The 5,797-nt window shown below is 41.2% G+C and overlaps 1 long non-coding RNA gene across 1 annotated transcript; it reads left to right on the top strand.

The window, feature by feature from the left end:
- The first annotated feature begins 298 nt into the window (after nucleotides 1-298).
- Nucleotides 299-5,531, top strand: LOC144061053 (uncharacterized). The gene is made up of 4 exons (XR_013296071.1): nucleotides 299-741; nucleotides 4,148-4,192; nucleotides 4,267-4,850; nucleotides 5,355-5,531. It is a non-coding gene; the product is annotated as an uncharacterized LOC144061053 (long non-coding RNA).
- Nucleotides 5,532-5,797: the final 266 nt, after the last annotated feature.

Raw genomic sequence — 5,797 nt, forward strand, 5'->3', positions numbered from 1 at the left:
ATCCGTTTTGTGTTTTTTATTTTTTTCAGGCTCCAAAATTTGTTCTTTTGTAAACAAATGTCCATGCGTCTCACTTTTTTTAAAATTTTTATTCCATGTTCAGTTAAAAGGCCCTTAATAGTAATGTAGTGATGCTTTGATCCAACCAAGCCTTCAACTTGTCGTCCTTCAATCAGCAGGACCGCCGTCTTAAAAAGTCGAAGCCACTTTTCTAGTTGCCGAACATGTCTCCATGCAATAATCTGGGATGAAATGCTCTTTGAAATCATTTCTGTTTCAGGCTGGATGTCACTCCCCTCCTCCGCCTGCGTTTGACTGTGATGAAACTTGCGCTATTATACCATCATCTCCTTATCTCCGTGTGTCACTCTCCCTCGGCTCGTCTCTCTTTCACCCACACCAGCTTTGTTTTTACGGGAGCGATGAAGGAGACCGTAACCTTGGAACGCGAATGAAACGTTCCCCCACTCCCACTGCTTCGATAATTCTGGGGGGGGGGAGGAATCAAGTGGAGGAAAGCCACTTTTCTTCTCCTTTTTTGCTGGAGATGTAACCTTGGAGGAACTTGTTGCTTTGTATTGTCTTCCCGTGCTGCCTGGCAAACTGCAACCCACTCGCTAGTTCACCTAGGAACTACAAAGCGGGTTGGACGCCTTGCATCTTGTGGAAGCGCAGCCTTTGAAGACTTTAGCTTTGAGCCGTGTGCCTCATCAATTCCCCGCGCGAAAGCTCCATTTGAATGTGAGGCCAGCACGCAACCAGGGGGCGGCTTATCGGCCCCCACTCGTTTCATGTTATTCATTCATGCGCGCTGTTTATAGGACGGCCGTGCAGGATTCTGCTTGCTTATGTAACATAAGGATGATATGTGTGTCACAAGGGGTATGAAAGCACTGGTTGTTGTTTTTTTCTCTCTGGAACCTCCTGCATCAATGTTAAATGAAATCAATTTGACTATTAGTTTGTGGGTCATTCTGGGTGACGCTAATACATGTCGTAACGGAAGCAGAGCGCAGAAGCGGAGTGAAATAGATATGCCCCGCCCCTCCTGTGTGTCGTTCCCAGTGAGTGGTACTTAACACAGAAAATTCCTGATTTATTTGTCATTTGGGGCCTTGGATTTGTCACATTAAATCTGCTTTTCTCAACAAACTGGGGATGGAGATTACAGGCTCTCGTAGGCAGTGAGATAATAACAAGTCAAGCTTTGCCCCTCAAATGAAAGTCGTCAAGAGGATGATGCGGAGAATAGAGAGGGACATCGTGTGCTACATCTCATTCTCATGCTATAACTATACGGCACTTCGTGGGACCCTTTGTGTCCTGCTGGAAATATGATTTCATTTGGAGCCCCGATCCAATTGAAATGGCGGTCAGGCTTGCGATTGTTCAGTGAACCTAAGCTGCTCTTTCCGATCCTTCAGCCCCGCTTCTCACTCGCCACCAAAATCCCCCTCGGGGCGTCAGGCAGCGACATTGGCAGCGTGCGTGCACAAGTTGAAGAAACATTTTCAGCCCTCATTCCATCACATTTCTGTCCCCACTGTTTGATATTTTTTTCTATTGACAGTAACATGTTCCCAGTGGGGTTGGAGAACATGAATATCCACCATTTGACCTATTTTACAGCACGCTTTGATCTGCTTCCTTCTTTGCTTGCGGTCTATTTGCGGAATCTGTGATGATTGCACGCCGACGATATGAGCAACCCGTGCTTGTTTTCAAAGCAACGCGTTTATTCGCATATAGCTTTTTTTTTTCTTTGCAAATATATCCACATCTTGTTTTTTTTCCCTGACATGAAAAATGCAATAAAGGGGGTCCTCAGTTAGAGGTTTCTGATTTATGTTTTGAGATTACAAACTCCGTTCCGCTCAGTTGTAGTCATACTTTGGAAGTCAACCTTAAACATTTATTGACAATATATTATATGTGACCTCATTAGTCTAAACATGCCATTCTGATTAAAATTTCATTTGTGGAATATAAGTTATGAAGCAGTATCCAGCTGTTTTTATCCATCTCAGGAGGCAGCCATTTTGCCACTTTCTGTCGACTAAAAATGACATCACAGTTGCTCAGGGCTAGGGCAACGACCAATCAGAGCTCACCTGTTTTCTGAAGCTGCGCTGTGATTAGTTGTTACCTGAGCAACTATGATGTCATTTTCACTCGACAGCAAGTGCCAAAATGGCCGCCCCCTGAGATGGATAAAAACGTCTGGATTTTGCTGCTTAACTCATATTCCACAAACGCAATATTAACTAGAATACCATATTTAGACTAGTGGGGTTGCATAAAACATTTATTGTAAAAAAAATATATAAAAAAAATAAAATGTTCTGGGTTGAAATCCCTTTTAATATTTTTCATACAAGTATTTACTGGAATTATAATAAAAGTGTTGCTCCTTTGCCTTCATTATTGACAACTCACTGGCAGGTTCCGACTTGTGTACAAATTGGGATTATGTTGCTGCTTCAGACCGAGCACATTTCATGAATGGAACCTCCAAAGACGAACGTAATATGTTGAATTGGTAATTACACCTTTACTTCTCAAGAAGTGGTTCAAAGAAGGAAAAAATACATTATTAAATATGTGTACATTCACTGCCACTGACGTCTATAGAAGTCAAAAATTCATTTGAACTGTTTCCATTAGTTTCACTTCCCCCCCCCCCCCCCCACTTTTGTTAACAAGAGTATGAAAACCTATAAAAATAAAAAAATAAAAATTATTGTACATTTAGAACAGATATAAAAATTGTGATTACTTGTGAGTTAACGATTGGAAAAAAAAGATTATTAAAAATTAGGGGTGTCAGACGATTACATTTTTTTATTTTAATTAATTGCATGACTTCAATAGTTAACTTACAATTAATCACAAATTTTATATCTGTTCTAAATGTACAATAAAAAAATTCTAGGTTTTTATACTCTTGTTAACAAATGTGGAAAAAATGTAAAACTAATAGAAATAGTTCAAATGAATTTTTGACGTCAATAGCCGTCAATGGCAGTGAATGAGTTAAAAGTTTCTCATCTATCGATTACCAAAAACAAAACGAAAAGACCCAAGAAAAAACAATATCTAATTGTGCAAAACACACACAATGAGGATTTGAACTGAGTTTTGATTGGCTGCACTCCATGTTATATAACTTTTGGAGGATGCTCTTCATAAGCGCTTCACTGTTTAGCTTCATTCATAAAGGCCGCATTCTTTCAGCTTTTAATTTACACACACACACTCTGGTGATTAATGAGTCGGTCATTTCTAAAGTGTATTCTGCGGCCAACAGCTTTTCTAATTGAAAAAGTTGAGACCGCACACTTGCTGCCAATTCAATATGCCCGTGTAATTATAAATGCATGAAACAATTAACACAAGTCATTACACATGGGATTGTGCGAGGTTGTCAGCTGGAAAAGATTCCACTTGGTTTCAATGCAGACGGAGTTAGTGTAGAGATGCTCAATGAAGGCTTTTAGTCCAGCTGATGATGCTAAGTGAGAGCAAGGCATCTCTCGATGAAGCTCGGTGAAAGCCCACCAACCCCCCCACCCCCACCACGCACACTATTCTTCCATTGGGACAACATTTTTGACATCCATTAGGAGGTTTCCCATCATTGAGCCAGGCACGGAAAGGAGAGCTAATGATGTAATTCCCTCAGAGAGCACATTAAAATGTCAAAGTGCAAAGAGCTGACATCATCCATTTAGCACACATTTTCCAATAATATACATTTGTCTTTTCCTCTTCCGTGCAAAGTGGGCCTCTGCACATACGCTGACGCCTGTTCATGCTGTAGCATGAAGTGCATTAAGAAAGATATAATTGCATCAAACCATGTCTTCCCCTGCAGCGGTTAATAGTTGAGCGATGTTTTAACATGGCTACCTGTGTCATTTTACACTTGCGCTAATTTGTCTCATCTGTGCAGCACATTCAATATATGTATATATATATATATATATATATATATATATATATATATATATATATATATATATATTTAGAGAGAGATATAGATAGTCTGTTCTCTAAGGCAACAACAGAAATGCTTTCCAGGGAAAATGCATGATATGAATTATATTTCCACAAGGGAGACCTGACAGCTTTTTCTTTTCCATCCCAGCGAGTGGGCAGGCTTTCACTTCAATAATGGATGCTGGAAGACGGAGTAAGTAGACGTGAACTGGAAGCAGAGAAGGGGGCTACGCCTCACTCAATAATGAATCAATTGATCCCCTGCAGATGATGGATACGGTTGCTATGACGACAGATGCAGTGTTACTCAGGGCGCGGAGACAAGAGGTCTGCTTCCCAGAACTGAGCACTCAGCTTGTGAGTGCTTAGAATTGGAATTGTCAGCGCAGGATGCCATGGATGAATGACAAATATATTGGAAGGTAGCTTTATTCGGCTGAGCGGATGCTCAATCACAGTGACGAATTAGTGTGCAAAATCCATCAGTCGACCTTCAGAAATTTCCCAAATCAAATCAGCTGTACCCATTTTAGATAGAAGCAGTGGATTATAATAAGCGCTCATTCTGGATGTTCTTTTTGAATCCCAATACACACTTGACTTTCATGTGCATGGCGCTTCTAAAAAAAAAAAAAGTGTTTGCCACGTCTGCGTGTGTGTGTGTGTGTGTTCTGTTGCCATGGCAACATGGCTACTTCTGTTCCAGCTGGGACCATGTTGCCAAGTAACAGCTGAGATATGAAGAGAGGAGGCGAGAAGCGTGGGCACTGAAGGAAGTGAGTAGGAATATGGCGAGCCAAGGATAGGACGGCTTGTACAAAGATGGCGAACAAAAGGGGAGCGAGCTCAAGGTGAAAATAGCGCATTGGATAATAACAAAAAAAAGTGTGTTACAACTATTGCCTTATATTGAAAATGTATTTGGTTTCCCTCTTTCTCTTGATACTAGTGAGCAGTGACCTTTTTTTACACGAAAAAAAAAAAAAAAAACATGCACGTGGCTCCAAACCACAACAGTCATCTATGTTAGGTGTGCACCCGTTGCTAGGCAGATTTCAAAGGGCTCAATTATAACTCCTCTTAAAGGCTTCCTCCAATTACCCATTTCGAGGTATTGATGGAGGAGCCGAGTAATTGAGTAAAGTTTGATAAATATTTGGTGTTCTCATCTTTGTGTATAGTCTTGTATTTGCCAAAATAGTCGTCACCGATACCAGTACAGATACCATTAGTACTGTTAATACATAAAATGTCCCTAAAAAAATGAATGGCAAATAAGTTTAAAGAAAGACCTATATAGCATTTTCGCTTAACATTATATGAAATTAATGGCAATTTTCTATTCTTCTGATTAGAAGACATAGATGGAAACACTATTGTGTTCAAACAGCAACCACCTGCCCACGATGCAGTCAACTCCACTGGTCAGGTATGGAAAAATATAAACGAGCGTCGTCTAATTCTTTCCCCTGAAATTCCAAGTAATAATTGCAGTGGTGTTGTGTATGGCCGCGCTGACCCCGCCTCCAGCAGCAGCACAGCGAGGGCACCGTGCTTGCCCGTGATTCATGAGCAAACAGAGAAATATCGAGAACACTTCGGCGTTGAAGCCCCCTGGCTCAAAATGTGAGCGCGTCCTTGTCGTCCAGGAGGCTCCGGAATGCAGCTGCACTCAGCGGCCCCATGTTGAGTCAGCACAGTTTTAGCACATGAACAAGGAAGGTTGGCGTGAACGTTCCCAAGGTTTTTCACCGTTGTTTATGTTGGACTTGTGGCTCGCGTCCATTAAAGTCGGCTC

This window comes from Vanacampus margaritifer, chromosome 12, assembly GCF_051991255.1.
Source record: "Vanacampus margaritifer isolate UIUO_Vmar chromosome 12, RoL_Vmar_1.0, whole genome shotgun sequence".
NCBI lineage: Eukaryota > Metazoa > Chordata > Actinopteri > Syngnathiformes > Syngnathidae > Vanacampus > Vanacampus margaritifer.